This window comes from Canis lupus, chromosome 11, assembly GCF_011100685.1.
Source record: "Canis lupus familiaris isolate Mischka breed German Shepherd chromosome 11, alternate assembly UU_Cfam_GSD_1.0, whole genome shotgun sequence".
NCBI classification, from domain to species: Eukaryota; Metazoa; Chordata; class Mammalia; order Carnivora; family Canidae; genus Canis; species Canis lupus.
In genome coordinates, this window is record NC_049232.1 from 19,643,133 (window position 1) to 19,669,830 (window position 26,698).

Sequence of the window (26,698 nt, forward strand, 5' to 3'; positions counted from 1 at the left end):
AGAACATTGTGATTACAGTGAACATCTTGTCTTGTTAATTACTTTAATGTATCTGATGTTTCACTAGATTAATTTACGATTATTTGGAAAGTTGATAAATTTTACCCCTGAGTTGAAGTCAGATGTTATTAGTATTCTTTATAAATAAAATATAAAAGGGATTGAGATACTTTTGTTTTCTTAAGTGTTTTTAAAAATTCTATTTGGACAAATTTATAGGCCAGATTTTAAATTCTTATTTGTTGCAGTGTCAGAATTGCTACAAACTAAAATTATTGTTACTTCTACATACTTATATTGCAATAAAATCCAAGATTTTATTTATTTGAGAGGAACAAAAGCATGAATAGGAGGAGGGGCAGACAAGAGGGAGAAGGAGACTCCCCACTAAGTGGGAAGCTTGATGTGGGATTGGATCCCAGGACCCTGAGATCATCATCTGAGCCAAAGTCCAACCCTTAACCAACTGAGCCACCCAGGCACCCCATACTGCACTTCATTTTTAATCTCTGATAGTCCATTTGACTTTTACCTCTTTAGTATGTTCAATTTTATACATTTAAAAATATGTTTATTATACATTATAACTTGCTGAGTTATATTTATTTTAGATATGTATTTAAAATTTTTTTGTGTGAGGCTAATATGTAGTAGGAGCTCAGTGAATATATGTTAATTTTTAGAATTAATCTGATTACTGAAGCATCTTGATAAATCTGCTTTGGCTAATGATAGGAAAATACTCCATCAATTTTAGAGATGGAAAAAACTCAGAAAATACATATTTAGTTTTTGGTTTCATGGTCATGTGGCTGATTTCTGATCTGCCATTTTCCCTGACTTGATAGCATCTTGCTGTGGTTACAAATCTTTTAGAAGCTCTCTGGTGGATTTAGGTGTGTCTCTGTCTGTCTCTCTCTCAGGTATTTCTCTCTCCCTTCTCTTCTCTTCTCTTCTCTTCTCTTCTCTTCTCTTCTCTTCTCTTCTCTTCTCTTCTCTCCTTTTCTTTTCTTTTCTTTTCTTTTCTTTTCTTTTCTTTTCTCTCTTTCTCTCTCTCTTTCTCTTTCTCTCTTTCTTTTTTTTTTTTTTTTTTTTTTTTTTTTTTTTTTTAAATTTTTTTAATTTTTATTTATGATAGTCACAGAGAGAGAGAGGCAGAGACACAGGCAGAGGGAGAAGCAGGCTCCATGCACCGGGAGCCCGATGTGGGATTCGATCCCGGGTCTCCAGGATCATGCCCTGGGCCAAAGGCAGGCGCCAAACCACTGCGCCACCCAGGGGTCCCTCTTTCTCTCTTTCTCTCTCTCTCTCTCACACACACACACGAGGAATAATTCATTCACCAAATGTGAGATAGTGAGGAATTGTGCATAAAAAAAATTATTAAAGAGTTAGAATGGAATTGCACCTGAATGGTTCAGAGTTTCTCCTGTTAAACTTGTAAATATCTACAAAGAAGTAGTTTTGGAGATTTTTAGGGAAAGGCCTAATTGGCATAGCTCTTTAGTTTTGTCGATACGATCCAAAATATCAGTCTCTATCTATAGCTAGAAGATATTTTTGAAAGTCTGATAATAGTTTTATAGTTTATGGCAATGAAACTGATATTAAGTTTCTAGTTACTTTGGTTAATGGTCCGGGATTTAAGTGTCTGGAAATAATTGCCATTTGAGGGGCTATGCTTTACTTAAGTAAATAGAATTCATGGCTCAGCTTTGGGCCCGCTCAGCAGCTAACAATAGTATAATAATCCTTACCACAGCAGCTGGAATTTATTGTAGCTGTTGCTGTATGTTCTCACTGTAAAGGCCATGATTTCCGTGAGGAAATCATAAAAGCAGCCCTTTTGTGGTTTTGATTACAGAGTGTTTTCTGGGCAGCAAGAGAAAATTGCTCTGCTTGTTTTGTGCTATGTGGATATAAGACATGCTTTTATAAAAGAAGCCATTACTTCTTTGAAAAGTAGTCACATGCAAGATAACCTATTTTCATTTCTTATTACCATCTAACAGTATTTGTGAATGGTTTTAATGTACATGGTTCAGTGAAAAAATGCTTTAGGGAATGATACTAAATAAAGGAAATGTGTTGCTCTTATGATAGATATAGAAATTTTCCACTCGAGACCATCTTTTTCTGTAGTTTGCTTTAAAAATGGTTGACTGTAGGGATCCCTGGGTGGCGCAGCGGTTTAGTGCCTGCCTTTGGCCCAGGGCGCGATCCTCGAGACCCAGGATCCAATCCCACATCGGGCTCCCGGTGCATGGAGCCTGCTTCTCCCTCTGCCTATGTCTCTGCCTCTCTCTCTCTCTCTCTGTGTGTGTGTGACTATCATAAATAAATAAAAATTTTTTTTAAAAAAATGGTTGACTGTAAAACTTACCACAAGTTGACTGCTATGTATATTGTCATTGGGTATTTTAATTTATTTTAATTACAGTGTAGTTAACATACTGAGTTATTTTCGTTTCAGATGTACAGTATAGTGATTCAACACTTCCATACATCATTCATTGCTTTTCAAGATAAGCATTCTCTTAATCCTCTTTACCTATTTCAGTCACCCTCATACCCTTCTGGTAACCCCATTTGTTTTCTATAGTTCATAATTTGTTTTTTGGTTTGTTTTTCTTTCTTTCTTTCTTTTTTTTTTTTTTTTTGCTTGTTTGTTTTATTTCTTAAATTATATATTTGAGTGAGATCATAAGGTATTTGTCTTTCTCTGGCTTATTTGGCTTAGTATTTTTTTTTTTTATTTGGCTTAGTATTAAACTCTCTAGCTCCATCCATGTCATTAAAAATGGCAAGATTTTACTTTTATGGCTGAGTAATATTCCTGTGTGTGTGTGTGTGTGTGTGTGTGTGTGTATACTACCCCTCTTTATCCATTCATCTATTGATGGACACTTGGACTGCTTCCATAGTTTGGCTATTGTAAATAATCCTGTAATAGAATAGGGGTGTGTATTTAGTAGTGTTGTATTCTTTGATTAAATAACCAGTAGTGTGATTACTGGATAATAGGCTACTCTGATTTTTAATTTTCTGAGGAATCTCCATGCTGTCTTTCACAGTAACTGTACCAGTTTGCAGTTCCACTAACAGGGCATGAAGGTTCCTTTTTTTTCTCCATATCCTGGTCTACACTTGTTTTTGTTTTGGATATTAGTTATTCTGACAGGTATGAAGTTAAGATCTCATTAGGTTTTGATTTGCATTTCGCTATAATGGTGAATGATGAACATTTTTTCATGTGTCTGTTGGCCGTCTCTGTCTGTGGAAGTGTCTGTTCATGTCTCTTGCCCATTTTTAAATTGAATTATTTTGTTTGGTGTTGAGTTGTGTAGGTTCTTCATATATTTTGAATACTGACCTATATTGGATATGTCATTTGCAGATATTTTCTCCCTTTAGTAGGTTGTATTTTAGTTTTGTGGGTTGTTTCCTCTGCTGTGCAGGTGCTTTTTATTGATGTAGTCCCAGTAGTGTATTTTTGTTTTTACTTCCTTTTCCTAAGGACATATCTAAAAAGATGCTATTAGCGTTGATGTCTGGTAAATTACTGCCTGTGCTCTCCTGTAGGATTTTTATGGTTTCAGGTCTCACATTCAGGTTCTTTTTTTTTTTTTTTTTAAGATTTTATTTATTTATTCATGAGAGACCCAGAAAGAGAGAGGCAGAGACACAGGCAGAGGGAGAAGGAGGCTCCATGCAAGGAGCCCGACGTGGGACTTGATCCTGGGACTCCAGGATCACGCCCTGGGCCGAAGGCAGGCGCTAAACCGCTGAGCCACCTGGGGATCCCCCCACATTCAGGTTCTTAATCCATTTTGAGTTTATTTTTGTGTATGGGGTAAGAAAGTGGTACAGTTTTGTTCTTTTGCATGTAACTGTCTAGTTTTCCCAACACTATTTGCTGAAGAGACTTTCTCCCATTGCATATTCTTGCTTTCTACTCTGTTCTATTGATCTATGTGTCTTTTTTTTTTTTTTTTTTTTTTTTTTGTATCAGCAGCATACCGTTTTGATTACTACAGCTTTGTAATATAACTTGAAGTCTGGAATTGTATGTCCAATTTTGTTTTTCATGTTTGCTTTGGCTATGGTGGTTTCTTATAAATTATAGAATTTTTTGTTCTAGTTCTGTGAAAAATGCTTTTGCTATTTTAAATATATTTTTCTTTTTTTTTTTTTTAATTTATTTATGATAGGCACACAGTGAGAGAGAGGCAGAGACACAGGCAGAGGGAGAAGCAGGCTCCATGCACCGGGAGCCCGATGTGGGATTCGATCCCAGGTCTCCAGGATCGCGCCCTGGGCCAAAGGCAGGCGCCAAACCGCTGTGCCACCCAGGGATCCCTGCTTTTGCTATTTTGATAGGGATTGCATTAAGTGTGTAGATTGCTTTAGATAGTATAGATGTTTTAACAATATTCGTTCTTCCAGCCCAGGAACATGGAAAGGCTTCTCATTTCTTTGTTTTCATTTTCTTTCTCTAAGGTGTTACAGTTTTCAGAGTACAGGTCTTTTCACTTCTTTGGTTAAGTTTATTCCTACTTATTTTATTATTTTTGGTACAGTTATAGTTGGGATTGTTTTCTTAATTTCTCATCTTGCTACTTCATTGCTTGTGAATAGAAATGCTATGGATTTCTCTACATTGGTTTTGTATTCTGTGACTTTACTGAATTCATTTATCAGTTCTAGGTGTGTTATTGTTTTGTTTTTGGTGGAGTCTTTAGGGTTTTTCTTTTTTAAAAAATTTATTTATTCACTTTAGCAAGGAGAGAGGGAACACATGCATGAGTGAGTGGGGAAGGAGGAAAGGAAGAGGTAGAGGGAGAGAGAGAACCTTAGGCAGACTCCCAGCTGACTGTGCAGTCTGACAAGGAGCTTAGTCTCACAACTCTGAGATCATTACCTGAGCCAAAATCAAGAGTTGGAGGCTTAACTGACCAAGCTACCCAGGCATCCCTTTAGGGTTTTCTATATACAGTATCATATCATCTGCAAATGGTGAAAGTTTTACTTCTTTACCAATTTGGATGTCTTTTATTTCTTTCTTTTGTCTGATTGCTGTGGTATTATTATTATTATTATTATTATTATTATTATTATTATTATTATCTTTTTAAGCTTTATTTAGAGAAGGCGCATATGAGTCAAGACAGGGAAAGAGGGAGAGAATCTTCAAGCTGGCTCCTTGCTGAGCACAGATACCCATGTGGGACTCAATCCCATGACCCATGAGGTTATGATCTGAGCCAAAACCCAAGGTCCAGGATGCCTGGGTGGCTCAGTCAGTTAAGTGTCTGCCTTCGGCTCAGGTGATGATCTTGGGGTCCTGGGATGGAGTCTTGCAAAGGGCTTCCTGCTCACAGCAGAGGGTCTCCTCCCTCTCCCTCTGCCTGCCACTCCCCCTGCTCATGCATGCTCTCTCTGTCTCTGTGAAATAAATAAATTGATCTTAGGACCCTGAGATCATGACCTGAGTCAGATGCTTAACCCACTGAGCCACCCAGACACCTCAAAACTTAAATAATTTTTAAATGTCCAATATATTAAACTTGCAAGTTTAGTATATCAAAATTTCATGTCTCTTATATTTTTTAAAGATTATTTATCTATTCATGAGAGAGAGAGAGAGAAAGAGGGAGGGATGTAGAGGTGGAGGGAGAAGCAGGCTCCTCATGGAGGAGGGAGCCCAATGTGGAACTTGATCCCAGGTCCCTGGGATCATGACCTGAGCTGAAGGCAGGCACTTATCTGACTGAGCCACCCAGGCACCCCATAACTTAAATAATTTTTAAATGTCTAATAAATTAAACTTGTAAATTTAGCATATCAAATTTCATATCTTTTAAATATCTTCATAAATAGAACATAAAATACTAATATAACAAAATAATAACTTATTATGGATATATTTAGTGGCAAAAATATTAATACTGTAGGTTTTGGTTAACTTCCTCGTTTCTATATTATTTCTTTATTTTTCCAGAGTTAGAGAATTATCCACACAAAAGGAAACAATTACTGTCTAGGCCAGTTGAGGTAGTAATTTGGTTAAAAATCATGACTGTATTGCTATTATTAGTAAAACTCTTAGGGTCAAAAACTATAGATTTCAAATGCATTTCTGGGCAAAGAAACTTGAGACTGATAGAGGCTTGGACCTAGATGTACCTGCCAAGGCTGAGCTGGCCGTGGTTAGGATGGATGCTTTTCTTAGGCTGAAGTCCTGCCTGTCACTCATTAGAACCTTTGAAGACCATTCCTTTCATCTACATACTAGAACACATAGGTTTTTAGTTTGATGCAACTCTCTGTATGGGTCTTTTAAATGGGTTGGGAGTAGGGGGGTGTAACAAACATCATTCTGGGACTCACTCTTAATCCCCGCCCTCCCCCCCCCATTCAGGCTCCCACTTCATCCTGGTACTCTAAGCCTATATAAACCACTCATTTTAAGTTCTTTATATAGGATGGAATTCTGAACCACTTAGTTCAGCTGTGTTTGTTCTCTTACGCTCGGTCCACAGAAAGTGATTTGGAGAACAGTTTCTGCCTCTGGCAAGAAAAACTTTTTGTCTCACGAACAATGAGAAATCTGTATTGAGATGAAACATAAAGGCTGTAGTTTCCCTTCTAGAAACAGCCACACTGTGTAATGGCTCCTCTTGTCCCTTAACCAGTACAAATTTTTAGTTGGATACAGTATTATTTCTCAAAAAGTAGATCACTTGTAGTAGAATCACCTTGGACTCAAAAGAGGCTTAGATAGGGACTCATCATTAGAATTCAGTATCTGAAAAATACTGTTCTCTTTTAATTTATAATATAGAATGATACCAGTAAAAATACCAGAAAGGTTTTAAAGAATTAGGCTAGGTGAATCTACAATTTAAGTGGAAAAAAATAAGATTACACAGAAAAATTATAAGAGAAAAGGAACTAGTTCTCTCATGTATTAAAAATATATTCTACGACTATAATGATGAACGTTCCTTGGTGGCTCAGCCGATTGAGCATTCAACTCTTGGTTTTGAAACTCTTGGTTTCAGCTCAGGTCATGGTCTCCTGGTCATGGAATCAAGCCCTGCTCAGCGGGGAGCCTGCTTCTCCCTTTTTTCCCTTGCTTGTGCTCTTTGTCTCTCTCTCTCTCTCTCTCTCAAATAAAATCTTAAAAAAAATTTTTTTCTAAATTGAAATATTATAGCTGTGTAGTGGTCCACAACAAACAAAATAGATCCTTACCTTGGAAAACAAATTTTTCTGCCTTTTATTACTGGAGTCAAGGAGGCATTTTTTCAAGATTTTTTTTCATAGATTGGAAGTACAGATATTTTAATATATTGTTAATGAGTGTATATTTTGATATATTCTATTAGAAGGAAATTTGTGAAAATCTAAAATACCTACAAAAATTTAAATCTATAAGCTCTTTGATCGATCACTTCCAGAAACATCTTGTAATTTATCTCACAGATAAATATTACAGGTTTTGGGTTTACTCCATCATATTCTATGTGTGAATATACAGTATTATTCTGTGCATCATAGTTGTAGAAGTAAACAAGTCAACTTTCATCTGTTGGAGACCAATTATACTTACAATAAAATAGAGCCTTTATAAATCGAGGCAGTTTTTAAAAATTTACAGATACTGCCTGATTTCCAAGATAAAGTATTAAGTGAAAAAGAAAGGTGCCAAATGATATATGCAGTCACATGAAAATATTTTTAAAAGGAAAAATATTTAAGTGCATTCTTAAATGTGTATAGAATATCTGTGAAAGGCTGCACAAGAATACAAGAAGCTAATACTAGTGACTGTGTCTCTGGAGGAGAGCTGGATGGCTAAGGATAATGGTGAGAAGATTTATTCATGATTTACTTTTACATATTTTGAGTTGTACACCATGGTAATGGTAAATTGCTGCCCCATTCAGCGTTTAAGGTAATATATTGCTATATTATCTAACTAAAAAGAAACACACACACAAATTAATGTGTAGTACTGAGGAACAAAACAAAACCTATTTATCCTAATTTTCATCTTTATCAAATTACCAGAATCTCTAAGGGTAAGACCCGTTTCCAATTACATTAAATTTTTTTTATTGTGGTATAAAATACATAACATAAAAATTACCATCTTAGCCATTTTTAAATTTTAGTAATATTTCACATTGTTCTGAACAGATCATCATAACTTTTTCATCTTGCAAAAATGAAACTCTAATACTCATTAAACAAAAAGTTCTTTTACTTTCTCTTGCCAGCCCCAGGTACCATCATTTTATGTTATGTTTCTTTGAATTTGAGTATTTCAAATATAAGTAGAATTACTCTTATAAGTGGAATCATATGGTATTTGTCTCTTTGTGACTGGCTTATTTCATTTAGCATAATGTTTTCAAGGATCATCCCAATAACATGTGACAGGAATTCCTGCCTTTTTAAAGACTGAATAGTATTCCATTATATGTATATATCACATTTTATTTATGTATTCATTGGCTGATAGACGTTAGGCTCCCTTCTACCTTTTGGCAGTTGTAAGTAGTACTGCTATGAACATGAGCGTGTAACTATTCTTCCAGTCTCTGCCTTCATTTTATTTAAAGGTACTCAAGTGAGAATCCTAGATCATTTGGTGGTATTATTTTTCAGTTTTTGAGGAATCTTCATATTGTTTACCATAGGAGTTGCACTATTTTACAATTCTACAAACAGTGCATGAGTTCCGAATTATCCACATTCTCACCAGTACTTAATTGTTTATCTTTTTTGTTGTTGTTACTAGCCATCATAATGGATGTGAGGTGATCCCAATGCATGCTTTTAACAGGCATCATAATCATATATTTCTCGTTTATTTAAAAAGTTCATCAAGTACGTTTGACCTAATTTCAGTTTGATCACTTCAAATATGACACGTAGTCACTTTTTAGAATTTTTTCTCAGTATACTTTGTTGTTGTAACTTGAGGTGTGTGTTGTATAATCAGATACCCCTATCTTTTTACTTTAATTTAACCAGGATTGAATGACCCCAGAACAGAGTAGACTATATTTAACCCCAATGAATTTTATCAACTTTATTTTCACTTACATAGTTTAAATTCTAAGGTTCTATATGTTACAAGAATTCCAAGCATGTACCAGCATTAAAAATACTATGTTTTAATAGAAAACTGTATGTCTTTTCACTTTGCAATGTAGTATTTGACCTCTGTTTATTTTATTTATTTTTATTTTTTAAAGATTTTATTTATTCATGAGAGACACAGAGGGAGGCAGAGATATAGGCAGAGGAAGAAGCAGGCTCCCTGCAGGAAGCCTGATGTGGGACTCGATCCCAGGACCCTGGGATCATGACCTGAACCAAAAGCAGACACCCAGCCACTGAGCCACCCAGGTGTCCTGACCTCTGTTTATTTTTAATTGAAAAGTTTTGCCTTCATAGTCTTTTGACAGTTTTGTATTAACTCTTCTCACAAAATGAATTCAGTCACAAGTTGTCTTTAAAGAGCAAGGTCAAGCAGCGTTTAAGGATTTTATCCAGAGAACAAAAGTACATGATACCCTAGTGAAAAATGGAAAAGGGGGTATAAATTCTCTTCGATTTTTTTCCCTTCTTTTCCAAGAAAAATTTAGGGTCATTAGTGTTCTACAACAAAATTAATACCTGGTTAAATGTTTTCCATTTTAAGTAAATTAATCACAGTTTTCTTTTCCTGACTTGAAGTTTCTGAAGAAATTTTTATTCTGGCATTATCATCACAGAATCACCTGTTCTACCTTGCAAGTATTTATTCTTCAGAAGTATTTAGTAATAGTATTTTAAAGTATTACATAGTAGTGTGAATATCTAGCTATAACCTACAATTACATCGTAAGCATTAGAAGTCATTTAAAAATAATTTTTGCTAGACTTTGTTTCACTACTGTGCAATTAACTTCTTTATGACTTTTTATTTAAATATTTAAACTGAGCAGTTGCATTTACTCTATTTGATGTATGAGTTGGTAAAAAAGGGTGCTCAGTGGTAGTATGGCTTGGGAAGGGTGGGGGTTTAATCCTCACTGTGGGTTTTGAGAAAAGATAATGAAATCCTTTATATCCCTTTCCATAGACATGCATTTCAAAGACTTACATTTTAATAAGAATTGGTTGTGCAGCTGCAACCCTGGCAACACAGACTACTAGAAAAGAATTGGGGCAGAATTCCAGAAATCAAGGCAGGCAATGGTCTCATGTGGAGCTGAGCTAATGAAAACTGATAAAAATACAAAACACTTAGAAGAAATAAGACCAGGCCTTTCTTTGGCATGGTGGATGTTGAAATTTTACATACTATATTTTGTTATTTAATCAAAAAGCTATCATCAGTTGCTTACTCAATAAGAGTAGCTGCATTATATTGTTCTTTAGTATAAAAATATGGATTCTGGGAAACTAATATTTCTGTGCATTATATCTAAAATAAGTAATTGTTGCTGGCCCATTCTTGGTAAAATATTGACAACACAATGTACCAAGTTTGTTGGATTTTTAAAAACAAGATTTTAATTTTTAATAATTTAAGAAATAAATGCTCACAGTAGTTGTGAATTTCTTGCAGTTGTTGAACTCTAAGTTCCCTCAAACAAAATTTGGAAAAATATTCTTTTCTTTCAACACTTTGACAGTGGCTGTAGAATCTGTCATTAAACCATAATTTCATTATTATTGATATTAGTTTGTGTCTGGGGTTTTCCCTCCTTTCATAAGTATTCCAGTAAAATATTTTTGTTGCTTCTTTTTCTGGATTACTGTCCGTTACTTTTGATTTTTCAGAAGTCATTCTAACAAACTACCTCTAAAAATTTTTGATATTTTCTAAATGTCCTACCAATTTACATAATCGGAATTTTTTTTTTGGAATGAGTTTTTTCTTTTAAGTCTTATTTGGCTCTTTTGGCTTTTAAATGTTGACTTCTTTTATCATTAATTCTGGGAAAATTTATTCCCATCATTTCTTGACATGTTTTTATCTTGAAATGTTTTTACTTTTTCCCTCTTTCTGAAACTTCTTATCTGGATGTCTTTTTTTTTTTTAATAATTATTTTCACTTCATTCTTTTTATGGTTTCTTATTGTAACTTTATAGTACTAATACCCCAATATGGTACTGTTAGCTCCTGTCGGCTTTAAAAGTAAAACAGCTCGTGATTTTTTTTTTTTTAAGATTTTATTTATTCTTGTCTTATTCTGTCTTATGAGAGACAGAAAGAGGCAGAGACACAGGCAGAATCAGGTTCCACTCAGGGAGCCCGATGCGGGACTCAATCCCAGGACCCCAGGATCACACCCTGGGCCAAAGGCAGGCACCAAACCGCTGAGCCACCCAGGGATCCCCAACAGCTTGTGATTTTATCAGCAAAATGAGTTTATTCAAGGTTAATGGAATATGCGAGCTATGGCAAACCATAGGCAAAAAGATGGAGATGAGAAGAGAGGAACATTACTTTATTGAGAAAAGGAGAAAGCTGGGAGGGGCTGCTCTGAAGGAAAGTGCATTGGAAGAAAGCTAGAGTTGAGGGTGCTGATGGCTTCTTACTGGTTGGGGTATATTTTCTTATTGGCTGAGCTTGTTGCTAGGCAGGGTGAAATTCTTTCTGCTCAAGTGGGAATGCAAGTGACTATGAATAATAGGATAAGAGAGCTTCCGCCTCTGGTGTCCCAAATCCAATTTTAATGAGCTTTTCTTCATTCAATTCTACAGTCACTCAGTGTGCACTCCTGGGTTGTCCAGTCTGGGCATTCTGTTTCAGATAGTGTAAGTTGTTGAATGTTTGTCTTTATTTTACAGTAGTCTTCTGTTCCAGATGCCTCTTTATTTTGTTTAGTAAGGTAATGATCCCCTACAGGTGGGGGTGGAGGACTATTATATGCTGAATTAATAATATGTAGTGGGAAAGACCAACAGCCAGGTATTAGTTTGTGTCAGTCCAGGTGATTTTAAGGAGTGGGAGGAGTTGAGTCTCAGTTCAGATAGCCATCCAGCACCACTAAATTGCTCTTAATTAAGTTTTCCTGTTGTTAGCTACTACATCAGGCAACTTCTGATCAGGGTTTATTTTTTAAACTCTAAATAAGTAGTAATACTTACAGGAGATGAATACTTAATATTTGTTAGACATAAGAAATAATATTCTAAAGAGATAATTTCCTTAAGATTTTAATTCACTACCAGATCTAGAGGGTTTTGGTGGTGTGGTGGGGAGATTTGACTGAATGGGACCCCGAAGTGAATTGCATCTTCAGTAGACAAATAAAATAGAGGGTGACTCTATAGTTTTGTGCATACTACATATTTATATTTAACCTAGTTAATAATACATTTTCAAAGTGTTCAAATCTGGGCAGCCCGGGTGGCTCAGTGGTTTAGCGCCGCCTTCAGCCCAGGGCCTGATCCTGGAGACCTAGGATCGAGTCCCACATCTGGCTCCCCACATGGAGATTGCTTCTCCCTCTGCCTGTGTCTCTGCCTCTCTCTCTCTCTCTCTCTCTCTCTGTCTCCCTTGAATAAATAAATAAAATCTTAAAAAGTGTTCAAATCTATTTCAATTACTCTGTTGATAATTGCTATATTGCTGAGACTTCATACATGGTTATTGCTCAATAATATCTGTGAAGGGGTTTGGATGCATATTGTACTTTTTTTGTTTATTTTCTGAAATTATGGTATACAAAATAAAAAAAATAGTATCTGTCAAAATACATGCATATACATACATACACACCTGTAGAGTGAAATCCTGGTTCAAAAATATATGCTGAGATTTCTTTTAATTGAAGTGGAGTGAACACACCATTATTGTATTAGTTTCTTATGTATGACAGAGTGATCCAGCATGTTATATATATTTAGAAGTGATCACAGCAATACATTTAGCTACTATGTGTCACAGAGTTGCTACATATTAGTAACTATATTCCTTTGTGCTGTACTTTGTATACCTATAGTTTGTACCTTTTAATCTCCTTCCCTTATTTTACCTATTTCTCTATTCCTACCCTCTAGCAAGCACCAGATTCTTAAGTATATTTGAGTTTATTTTTGTTTTGTTTAATTTTTATTTATTTATGATAGTCACAGAGAGAGAGAGAGAGAGGCAGAGACACAGGCAGAGGGAGAAGCAGGCTCCACGCACCTGGACCCCGACGTGGGATTCGATCCTGGGTCTCCAGGATCGCGCCCTGGGCCAAAGGCAGGCGCTAAACCGCTGCGCCACCCAGGTATCCCTTATTTTTGTTTTGTAACTTTATTCATTCCTTTGTTTTTTTTTTAGATTCTACATAAAAGTGAAGTCATGTGGATTGTTTTTTTTTTTCAGTCTGATTTACCAAGGATTTTTTGTAATTTTAAGTCGTTCATTTTGAGATTATTTTTGCATATGATGTAAGAAAGTGGTCCACTTACAGGATGACTGGCTGGCTCAGTCAGTAGAGCATGTGGCTCTTGATCTTGATCTCAGGGTTGTGAGTTTGACCCCTGCGTTGGATGTGGAGATTACTCAGTAAAAAAATTTAAATAAATAAATAAATAAATAAATAAATAAATAAATAAGTAAATAAATAAATAAATAAATAAAAATGGTCCACTTTCAGTCGTTTTATTTGTAATTGTCCATTTCCCCAACACCATTTATTCAATAGACTATGTTTTTCCCGTTGATGTTCTTGCCTTCATTGTTGAAAATTAATTTACTGTATCTGTGTGGGTTTATTGCAGAACTCTATTCTCTTCCATTGATCTCTGTGTCCTTTTGTGTTAGTACTGTACTGTTTTGATTTCTATAGCTTTGTAGTATAGTGAAATGAGGGATCATGATATATTCAACTTTGTTCTTTCTCCAGAGTGCTTTGGCTATTTGTATTCTTCTGTCATTTCATACAAATTTCAGGATTCTTTGTTCTAGTTCTTTGTAAAATGCCATTGGTATTTTCATATGGATTGCATTGAATCTATATCTTTCTTTGGGTAGGATGAACATTTTAACAATATTAATTTATGCCACCCATGAGCACAGAATAGCTTTCTATTTATATCTTCGTCTTACAGTTTTCAGAGTACAGGTCTTTTAACCTCATTGGTTAAGTTTATTCCTAGATATTCTTTTTGATGTGATTATGAATGGGATTGTTTTCTAAATTTCTCTTTCTCAAAGTTCATTATTAGGGTATAGAAATGCAACAGATTTGTGTACATTAATTTTGTATCTGCAACTTTTTGAATTTATTTCTAATAGTTTTTTGTGTAGAATCTATAGTTTTCTGTATATAATATGTCGTGCCAATAGTGACAATTTAACTCTTTTTTATTTGGATATATTTTATTTTATTTATTTTATTTTATTATTTATTTATTTATTTCTCATCTGATTACTATGGCTATGATTTCCAATACTGTGTTAAATAAAAGCAGTGAGAATGGACACCCTTGTCTTGTTTCTGATTTTAGAGAAAAGTTTTCAGCTTTTTACCCTTGAGTATGATTTTTATTTATTTATTTATTTTTTATTTATTTATTATTTTTTTGAGTATGATGTTAATTGTGCGTTTGTCATATACGGCCTTTATTAAGCTCAGGTATGATTGTTCTGTACCCATTTTGTTGACAGTTTTTATCATAAATGGTGGTTGAATTTTATCAGGTTTTTTTCTGTATTTCTTGAGATAACGTGATTCTTATCCCTTTTGTTTGTGTGGTTTATTATGTTGATGGATTTGAGGATATTGAACCATCTTGCATCCCTGGAATAATCCCACTTGATCACTATGCGATTCTTCCAGTGTATCATAGAATTGAGTTCACTAATGTTTTGTTGAGGATTTTTACTTCAGTATTCATCAGGAATATTGGGCTGTAATTTTGTTCTTGGGTGTTTTTGTCTTGTTTTGGTGTCAGAGCTGGCCTTATACAGTGAGTTTTGGAGTATTGTCCCTTTTTCATTTTTTTTGAAAAAGTTTGAGAAGGATAGGTAACTAACTCTTCTTGAACTGTTCCATAAAATTCAACTTTGAAGCTTTCTGGTCCTGGACCTTTGTTTGTTGGGAATTACTTAATTACTGATTCAATTTTCTTAATAGTAATTGGTCTGTTCAGATTTTGTCCTTGAATCAGTCCTTTTTTGTAAATTTTTTTTCAGATTTATTTATTTTAGAGAGTGCATGTATACATGAGTACCAGTAATAGGAGGCCAGGGGGAGAAAATCCTCAAGCAGACTGCTAATAAGCACAGAGCCCGATGCTGGGCTTGATCTCAGGAAACTGAGATCATGATTTGAAATCAAGAGTCTGATGCCTAACTGAGCCACCTATGTGTCCCTTGTTGAGTCAGTCTTGGAAGAGTGTATGTTTCTAGGAATTTGTCCATTTCTTCTTGGTGGTCCATTTGTTGGCATTTAATTGTTCATAGTAGTGTCTTATGATCCTCTGTATTTGTGTGATATAGATTGTAATTTCTCCTTCTGACTTTGAGTTCCCTCTGCTTTTCTTGATGAGTCTGGCTACAGGTTTATTAGTTTTGTTTATCTTTTCATGGAACAAGCTCTTAGTTTTGTTGATCTTGCCTATTGTTTCTTAGTATCAATTTCATTTACTTTTGCTCTAATATTTATTACTTCCTTCTACTAACCTTCTGTTTTGCTCTTTTTCTAGTTGCCTTAGGGTAAGGTTAGATTGAGATTTTTCTTGAGGTAGGCCTGTATTGCTATAAATTACCTTATTAGAGCTGTTTTCATTGTGTTGCAAAGATTTTGTATCATTGTGTTCATTTTCACCTGTCTCCATGTAGTTTTTTATTTCCTCTTTGATTTATTTTCTTGACCCTTTGGTGGTTTTGTAGCATGTTGTTTAAACTCCATGTGTTTTTTCCATTTTTTCCTTTGCTTTATGATGGTGGTCAGAAACAACTCAAAATATTTTTGAGGCATACTTACATATGTTTGCTTTTACCAGTGGGATTTTTTTTTTAATTTTTATTTATTTATGATAGTCTCACACACACACACACACACACACACACACACACACACACACAGAGGCAGAGACACAGGCAGAGGGAGAAGCAGGCTCCATGCACCAGGAGCCTGATGTGGGATTCGATCCCGGGTCTCCAGGATCACGCCCTGGGCCAAACCGCTGCGCCACCCAGGGATCCCTACCAGTGGGATTTTTTAAAAGATTTTATTTATTCATGAGAGACACAGAGAGGCAAAGACATAGAGGGAGAAGCAGGCTCCTTGCGTGGAGCCTGATGTGGGACTGATCCCAGGACTGGGATCATGCCCTGAGCCAAAGGCAGCCACTCAACTGCTGAGCCACCCAGGCATCCCATACCAGTGGGATTTTATTTCGTAGTTTTCTTATTTGAAGTTGTAGTCTTTTCTCTTTAAGAAGTCCCTCTAAGACTTTTTTGTAAGGCTAGTTTGGGAGTGCTGAACTTTTTTTTTTTAAGATTTTATTTATTTTATTTTATTTATTTATTCATGAGAGACAGAGAGAGGCAGAGACATAGGCAGAGAGAGAAGCTGGCTTCCCGTGGGGAGCCCAATGTGGAATTCAGTCCCAGACCTTGGGATCATGCCCTCAGCTGAAGGCAGGTGTTCAACTGCTGAGCCACCCAGGCATCCCTGGGAGTGCTGAACTTCTTTAGATTTTGCTTGCCTGGAAGACTACTTATCTCTCCCACCGTTCTAAGTGTTAACTTTGCTGTGCAGTGTATTTTTGATTTTAAGTTTTTTCCTTTCAACACTTTAAATATATTCTGCTTTTCTTGCCTGGCTCTCAAAGTTTCTGCTGAAAATCAATTTACAGTCTTATGGGACTTCCCTTGTATGTTACTATTTTTTTTCCCTCTTGCTGCTTTTTTGATTTTTTTGATTTTTTTAAAATTTTGTTTATTTGACAGAAAGAGAGAGAGAGGATGCACAAGCAGGGGGAACAGCAGAGGGAGATGGAGAAGCAGGCTCTTTGCTGAGCAGGGAGCCCAGTGCAGGGCTCGATCCCAGGACCCTGGCATGTCCCAAGCCAAAGGCAGACACATAACCAACTGATCCACCCAGGGGCCCTGCTTTTAAGATTCTCTAACTACTCAGACTTTGATTATGGTGTGTCTTGGAGTGGGTTTCTTTGGGACTTGTCTGCTTCTCAGACTTGGATATCCGTTTTCTTCGTCAGGTTAGGGAAGTTTTCACCTTTTTTCTTCAAATAGGTTTTCTGTCCTTTTCTCTTTGTTCCTTTTTGGACCCCTATAATGTGAACATTAGTATACTTGATGTCCTAGTGGTGCCTTAAGGTATCTTCGGTTTGGGGATTACTTTTTTTTCTCTTTTCACTGTTTTTTTTTTTTTTTTTTTTTTGTCTTAGAATGCCAGAGCCGGGGTTGGGGGCAAGAGGTGAAGCAGAGGGAGAGGAAGAAGCTGACCTCCCTGCTGAGGAGGGAGCCCGACTCAGGGCTCTAATCCAGGACCCTGGGATAATAACCTGAGCCAAAGACCGATGCCTAAGGGACTGAGCTACCCAGATGCCCCTCTCTTTTTGTTATTTTCATTGGGTGTTAGCATTCTCCTGTCTTCCAGATTGATGATCGATTCTACATCATTCAATCTGCTTTTCATTTCTCTAGTGTATTTTACATTTTACTTACTGTATTCTTCAGCTTTAATTTTTTTTTCCAAGTATTTTTCTATGGCTTTTTACTGTGTTCATTCTTTTCTTGAGTTTGGTAAGCATCTTTGGTTAGTTACTTTCAACTCTTTATCCAATTGATTGCTTATTTCTGTTTCATTTTATTCATTTTCTGAGATTTTGTCTTATTCTTTCATTTGGAACATACACCCCCTGCCTCCTCATTTGCTTTAGTCTCCGCTTGTTTCTGTTAATTAGGTAGTCAGTTACATCTCCTGATCCTTAGGAGTGTCTTCATGCAGAAGGTGCCTGTGGGTCCCTGTAGCACAAATTCCCCCTGGTCACCTGAGGCATGTGCTCCAGGAATGTTTCCTGTATGGTTTGCATTTACTCTCCTGTTGTGGATGGGTTATGATTGGTGTGGACTTGCTGATGTTCAGGACTTTGCCCTGGTCTATCTCTTGAGGTCTAGCCACTAAGTGCTGCATGCATGGTGGTGAACAAGGCTGGCCTGCGGCTTATCTGGCTAAGAGGCCCAATCATGACTGCTGTAGGTGCCCTGGTATATATGGTTGGCCTACAATGTGGCTGACTGTGGAAATAGTTCTGCATATCTGTAGATTAAAAACAGTCTCTTTGGTAAGGGTGAGAAAAATCAGCTTTTCCTTTTTTTTTTTTTAAGATTTTATTTATTCATGAGACACACACACACACACACACACACACAGAGGCAGAGACATAGAGGGAGAAGTAGGTTCCTTGTGGGGAGCCTGGTGCAGGACTTGATCCCAGAATCCTGGGATCATGTCCTGAGCCAAAGGCGGACCTCAACCACTGAGCCCTTAGGTGCCCCCAAAATCAACTTTTTCTGTAAATTTTATCTTATTTTTTTTTAACTGTATTATTTGACCAAGGTCATACATCTTGCAGGTTTTTTTTTTTTAAGATTTTATTTATTTATTTATAGAGAGAGAGAGGGGCAGAGACACAGGCAGAGGGAGAAGCAGGCTCCATGCAGGGAGCCCAATGTGGGACTCGATCCCCGGTCTCCTGGATCACACCCCAGGCTGCAGGCGGCGCCAAACCTCTGCGCCACCGGGGCTGCCCCAATTTTATCTTCTTAGTTACTAATAGTTCAGTTACACATTATTTTGTAAGGATTCCTATGGTTTTTATTTATAATAAACTTGATATGTCTTGATTGTTTTGATTTGTAATAAAACTAATGGTGTATTTTTTGCAATCTTTTAGGTTTTTCCACCTCCACCTCTGTATAACATCATGAAAGGCATATTTTTTCTACACTAGTTTCTTTTCTCCTCCCTGTCTACGCTAAGAATAGGAAAACCTATTCCACCTTAGTGACAAGTGTATGAAGTCCTAAGCAACTGTTGAAAAATAATAATTAATGATTAGTTTGAGAACTGTAAATAAATTGTAGTCTGGTTAGTCTTTAGCAGTGGGCATACATTTTTTGCAGGTGTTGTCATTCATCTTTAACTTATTAATGATGTAAAATATGTAAGTAAGTTGTGATGTATATATAGCTTTCTTGTTTGTGCTCATAACTTCCATCTGGAACTAAAAAGATACTATGTACATATGTAATTCTTAGAAAAAAAATTTTGGTAGATATTATTGGTCTAACAAGAAAATCTTTGAACCATTTTAAACTTAGAGGACGTACGGTGTCTCGTGCTAGACCTTTTGTTGATATTGTTTGATGTTTGACGAGAGGAAATTTGATAACCTAATAACATGAGTCAGTCCTTATTTACCATGTGCTAGATAAGGTGTTAGTCACTTTGATAATACAATTCAATGTTAATTTTTATGATGATGTTGGGGTGGAGATATTTAAAACAGGTAATGAGTGTGACAGAGTTCTCGTCATAGCAAATCTTGTGAAAGTTTGTCTCAGCCAAAGGACCATTGATAGCTGAGTATCTCATTTATTTAGGGAGAATACCAATTAACGAAAAGTCCTCAGGCAATTATCACAAAGCAAGTAGGAATCAAATGTAAATCACAGTGATCTTTTCTATCTGGGATGTATTTGGAACACAATATTAAAGACTGGTCTCTCTGCCTTACCTAGTTCTACACCCAGATAAATGACTGCAGTTTGCGCTCATTTGACTTTGACCTCCTCAGGGAATTGATAGGAGACTCCATGCCTAAGAAGCTAGAATTGCACATACTTTTCATTCTTCAAGCCTTTTAATTACCTTCCCTCAGCCCTGATTTTGCAAAACAGATTTGGCAGCCAGTTGAGGCAGTAACTAGGTAATAAACAAGCATTCCCTTCTGAGAGTTTAAATCTCTCATACCAGGATGCCTGGTTGGCTCAGTGGTTGAGTGTCTGCCTTTGGCTCAGTATGTGATCTCTGGGGTCCGGGATTGAGTCCCACATCAGGCTCCTTGCATGGAGCCTGCTTCTCCCTCTGCCTGTGTCTCTGCCTCTCTCTCTCTCTCTCTCTCTGTGTCTCTCATGAATAAATAAAACTTTAAAAAAAAAAAAAAAACCCTCATACCTAGCGAGACCTTTTATACCAAGAAGAGAAGACCTGACTAAATACAATTTACTATATGAATGTGTTTTTAAATAATTAATAACCGATAGATGAAGTAAGTTAGAATCGCTTATTTAAAATACATACTGAGGAATACCTGGATGCAGTTAAGCTCTGCTTTCAGCTCAGGGCCTGGGCCTGGAGTTCAGGGATCGAGTCCCACATCAGGCTCCTTGAGAGTAGCCTGCTCCTCCCTCTGCCTATGTCTCTGCCTCTCTCTGTGTCTTTCATGAATAAATAAAATCTTTAAAAAAAAATACATACTGAATATCCTTTATATTATTAACCCTGTGTGGCATAGTCATACAAATAATGTATACATTTAAATTAGCTTTTGTGGAAAATATGTCATTGCTGTCAAAGGGATTAATTTAATTGGCATAAGTAACTTTTGTTTTTCTTTACCATAATACTGGTCCTGTTCACTTTCCCTGTTAAACATAAATGATAATAAATAGACTTGTGTGTTTTTGTATGTGAGCTACTCCATCTAAGAAGGGAGACTAGAAAAATTCTTGTCTACCTGCTTTGGTAATCATCAAGAAAGTTTATCTCTGCTCATTTCTCTGGGTGGAAAGAAAAATAATGATGTAATAATGATGGTGATAATGGTAACAGAGTAAAAACAATACCATGTATTTATTTGTTTAAACTATTGTTTGCCACCCTCTGTACTTAGCAACTTAACTTTTACTTATCTAACCGTCACATTAATCTTGGAGATAGTTAAAATTGTAAACTCCATTTTATAGAACAGAAAACTGAAACACACAGAGGTTAACTAACTTCCCCAAGATCATTTAGCTTGTAGATGGAAGAATCCAGGATTGAATTTACTAAGCTGTCTAGTTTCAGGGTCTAAGTTCTCAACCACTGTATCATACTGTCTTTGAAGCTTGCACCTCCACAGAAATGTGCAGTATAAATGTGTAGCATCCATGTGGTATGAGAATTCCAAATGAAGGAATTAAAACTTGATTTTGTGAACTTCACTTTGTGTGGGTATCTAAGTATTAGGAAATGCAACTCTTTGGAGGGCTTCTTCCTCAACCAAGGAGCACTAGATTTTCACAGGAAAAACAACTTCCCAGTGAAGATGAGCTCATAATATAATTACAAGGAAGTAGTCCAACATGAAGGAGAGTTAGCAGACAACACAAGAAAGCTAATTAGAAGATAGGAATTGATTTAACAGAATAATCAAGAAAACCATGTAAATTGAGTCTAGCTAAATGTCTAAGTTTAAAAGATTAAGAGACTGAAGTAGGTGAATTTGCAAAAGAACCACATAGAATTTGTTAAAATGCAAATTTTGATTATAGAATTAAGTCAATAGTTGGGTGAAAATATTGATAATGAAAATTAAATAGCAGTTGACAAACAGGTGAAAGAATCCTAAATAAGTAGAAATGAATCTAAGCTAGAGATTCTATGAAATTGGAGCCAAATGGAAAGACAATCTTCAAAGCATCCATAGGAAAAAACAAAAGTTTACACTCAAAGGACCAAAAGATCAATTGTGAGCTTCCCATTAGCAACAAGAAAGGTCAGAACAATATCTGCAAAGGACTGAAGGAAAAGTCCTGCAAAAGACTGTCAACCGAGAATTTCATACTTAGCTGTTAAACTGTCATGCACAATAAGGGCACAATATAGAAATTGTGAAAAAAAAAAAAAAAGAAATTGTGTTAATGTGTCTGAACAAAGGTTAGATGGGAGATTTCTGTTTTACTAATCTTTTATAAATTGTTTCAAAATTGAAATTTAAAAACCCTCACTGTTTTAGAGAAACAAATGCAAACATCACTTACCACTTGCAGATAATCATTAAAAGCATGAATTGAAAAAACTTTTAATGTACTTTATGAAGATGGAAGTTCATCTTTAAAGGAAGGTTTGAAAAACAAGAAACCGTGGTTATCAAATTGGTAAATGTCATAACCATTGATTATCATCATCATTCTGTATTTACATGTGCCAAGTGTTAAGTATTTTGTCCAATTCACAAAACTGTCCTATGGTATAGGTACTTATCATTTTTCTGAACTAAAGAACAACATTTTCCTTTTTGAAGGAGCTCACTCATTCGCTCTCTGGCACATTGAGTGAAAAAGGAGGAAACCAAGTTCTGACTCTGTGAAATTTGAGAATTTTGAGTAAAGAGAAAATCTTTAAACCTTTGAGAGAAGGGAAAATTTTTTACCTAAAAAGCAAATTAGAATGTCACCAGACTTCTCAGCAGCAACTCTGGAAGGAAGAAGACTGAAACAGTGCCTCTAAAATCCTAAGGAAAAGATTTTTAACTTGATACTCTGTAGTCTGTCAAATGTTAAATGAAAAGATTTAAAACATTTTCTTTCCTATGTACTATCTCTTAAGAAGCTACTGGACTTGGAAGGTGTAAGTGAATCAAGTATTTTCACCTACAGAAAGCCACTGGAGTATGTGATTTTACAAAATAAGCTGAGGAGGACGAAGAAAAAGGAATACATAATTACTAGAAATAGGAAAGGAACTGAGGGGACATGCCTAAAGAGCCCCTAGTCAGACTTGAAGCAAGAGGCCAGGTTTTGTGAAGAAACCGAAAGCAAAAACAAACAAAAAAACACAAAGAATCAGCACATCTCCACACATGATTAGGTATTTGTAAATTACAGGTCTTTTACAACTCTAAAGTATTTTACAGTTCCTTTTTTTTTTTTTTTTTAAATTTATGATAGTCACACAGAGAGAGAGAGAGAGAGGCAGAGACACAGGCAGAGGGAGAAGCAGGCTCCATGCACCGGGAGCCCGACGTGGGACTCGATCCCGGGTCTCCAGGATCGCTCCCTGGGCCAAAGGCAGGCGCCAAACCGCTGCGCCACCCAGGGATCCCTATTTTACAGTTCTGATACAGGTACATAGAGAAACTAAGCAAATAAAAAAGCTCAGCACTTAATAAACTCAGGGAAAGCGAAAGATGATTCAAAAAGGGATAGCTGGGACGCCTGGGTGGCTCAGTTGTTGAGCCTCTGTCTTCAGCTTAGGGTGTGATGCCAGGATCCAGAATTGAGTCCCACATCAGGCTCCCTGCGGGGAGCCTGCTTCTCCCTCTGCCTATGTCTCTGCCCCTGTTTCTCTCTGTGTCTCTCATGAATAAATAAATAAATCTTTTAAAAAAGAAAAGGATAGCTGATTCTAAGAAGTTACTTGTTTCAGCAGTAGCAATTATAATAATAGAAACATTGAATATGATCCAACAAAAAATTATCTAGTGATGATGGTGACAGTGACAGAGTTGAAGGGTAAGGGGTGATGTGGAAAAAAAAAGAAGAAAAAAAAAAAAGACCTAGACCTATCCTAATCTATTTTAACAGAAAGTCAGATTAAATTATCTACAATTTGACTATTTAAGAAGTAGCAGTAAGTATCTTATTTATAATTAAAAGTATCAGAAGAAACATGTTAGTATGTTAAAAATGATGGCCACCAACAGATGAAGGAGGGATAGATTAGAGATTTGTCTTTTTTTTTTTTTTTGAGATTTGCCATTTTTGATAGTTTTTTATTTCTTGAATTTTAAAAAGCTATGTGCTTTAATTATTTTGAATAACAGTAAAGATTTGTTTAAATGTAAGAAAGCATTGTATAAATATTGTTTTATTCAGAGAACTGCTGATAGGATAGAAATCAAAAGTATGTTCTTTGGTAAACTGTGTGGTGGTACCACCTACCAAGAAAGGTAACATGAAAATAGATATAGGGGAAAGAGCAGTGAATTTTATTTTTCAGATATTGGGTTTCAGGTAAATAAGAGATTAAATGAGATGTTCATTTGCAAGTGTATGTAAATGACTGACTGGACTCAGGAGAAAAGTTCAGAATGTTAATAGAGACTTAAGTCCATAACCTAATATATTGAGAAGTTATGTATCACATAATTGTTACTCCTAATCTGGGCCACTAAAGAAGTGTTTAAAGAGAGGGAATAGTACAATGGAAATGGGAGAAAGAAAAAGGGGAAGAGAGAAAATGAAAAGCAGAAAGAAGAAAAGTAGCAGGAAGGGAAAAGGGAAAAACTTTATTAAGGAGAGGGAAGGATAAACATGGCAATCATTCTCATACAAGGGGGAGAAGTGTGGGGAGTAGAGCTTGAAAGAATGGTGTTTATGAACATTACTTTCCTCTATGTTGGTATTGCAAACTCTTGCACTATTGAGCCAAAAAAAAAAAAAAATTCTGTTATCTCCCTAAACATAATGATAAGTATGTGTTTGGTGTTAAATACTTGAGTTTTAATTAAGAGAGAAAAAGGAAGATGTGAGGGGGGAAAAGCCTGAGTAGGCTGTCAAAATACTACCATGAAACATAAAATATCAATGATTAATGTCCAAGTCAATTTATAAAAGTAAACCTAAGCAATACTGTATGGAATGATAGGGTTATAATCCTGGAAGACAGTATGGCTTATTAAGTGAAATAAACCTCTAATCTAGGATGAAAATTGATATTTGACTACATAAGATTTTAAAGCTTTCATATGAAAAGTGTAAACAGTGTTAAAGAACAAAACCTGATGGAGGGGTGCCTGGGTGGCTGTGGATTAAGCGTCTGCCTTTGGCTCAGGTGATGATTCTGGGATCAAGCCCTGCATTGTGCTCCCCACTCAGCAGGGAGATTCTTCGTCCCTCTCCTTCTGCCCCTCTCCCCTGTTTGTGCTTGCGCTCTCTCTCTCATATGCTCTCTCAAATAAATAAAATCTTTAAGAAAAAAAATTGATGGAAAAAACACATATAAAGCCTGTACACTGAAAGCTACAAATTATTGAGTATGTCATGTGTTAACAGGTTAAAATACTCCAATATTGTTAAAATATAATTCTCCATTATGTAGTTGTTACTATAAATGCAGTCCCATTCAGAAATGCAGGAGACTTTTTTTGTAGACATTGACACAAACTAAATTTAATGTATATAGAAATGCAAAGAACCTTGACAATCCACAAAAAGCATAAATTATAAAAGACAAAATCTACCAACCAGACTTTATCACATTAAAAAACTAGTTGAAAGAAGTTGTTTTAAAAAAGAGAAAGCCCAGAGAGAAATATTCACAGTACATATTTTGGACAATAAACTTGATCTAGATCTATGAAGAACACAACTGAATAAGACAAATAAAAAGTGAGCAAAAGATCTCAAGATATGTACCAAAAGAAGATAGGTGCATTGCCAACAAACTTAAGAAAAGACCATCATTAGTTATCAAAGTGGAGATTAAAACCACAGCAATATACTACTTCATACCCACTGGAATGACCAACATTGAAAAGACTGACAATTCAAAGAGTTGGTAGATTGTGGAACAGCGGGAATTCTCATACATTGCTGGCACAAGTGCAGAATGGTACAATGGATTTGGAAGACTGATGAACAGTTTCTTACAAAGTTAAAAATTAAACTTACAGTAAGATCCAGCGTTTCTATCCCTAAATGTTTACTCTGGAGAGATGAAAACTGGTGTTCACACAAACACTTGTACAAATTCATAACAGCTTTATTTTTAATAACCAAAAAGCTGGAAAAGCAGTAATAACAACAGATGAGTGGTTAAACAAATTGTACTCTATCTCTACGATGGAAAAGTACTTAGAAAAAATAATTAAAAGAGGTAACACAGATAAATGTCAAAAATACGCTGAATGAAAGAAGCCAGATATGTATATATTATATACATATGTGTGTGTGTGCGTGTGTGTGTGTGTATATACATACACACACACACAAAAGAGTACATACCATGTGATTACATTTATAGGAAACTATAGGAAAGACTAACATATAATTTGGTAGAACTTGAGACCTCACCTCTACCCCAACCCCATTGGGTTCACCAGGTCCTTCAAAGTCTGTAGCAAGGGTGTTCGTTTTTACTTGATTCTATGTTTCGCATTTTTAAAAAATATTTTATTATTTATTTATTCATGAGAGACACAGAGAGAGAGGGAGAAGTAGGCTCCACGCAGGGAGCCCGATGTGGGAAGTGGATCACACCCTGGGCTGAAGGCAGGTGCTAAACCGCCGAGCCATCCAGGGATCCCCATGTTTTGCATTTCTCTTTCCTGTTTTTATCATTCTATTATGATCAAGTGGCAGTTGTTAGTATTTGCTTCTTTTACTTGTATTTCATTTAAATTGTTATTTAAAAATATATAGAAAATAGTAGAGACCATAAATGTACTATTTAGTAAATAATTAGAAAGCAAATACCTATAAACCTATATCACCCAGGTCAAGAGGTAGAATACTGGCAGCATTCCAGGAGTTACTTTATGCATAAGCTTGTTCTTAGTCTCTGCTCTCAACTTTACAGGTAACTACTCTCCTGACATTTATTATAATAATTTCCTTGCTTTCCTTTTATACCAGTGTATATATTTCCAAACAAAATAGTTCAATTT

The 26,698-nt window shown here is 35.9% G+C and overlaps 1 protein-coding gene across 6 annotated transcripts in view; it reads left to right on the plus strand.

Annotated features, from left to right (window-relative positions):
• CDC42SE2 (CDC42 small effector 2) overlaps positions 1-26,698 on the plus strand; it is a 115,783-nt gene that overhangs the window by 49,166 nt on the left and 39,919 nt on the right. The gene's annotated exons all lie outside the window — the stretch shown is intronic.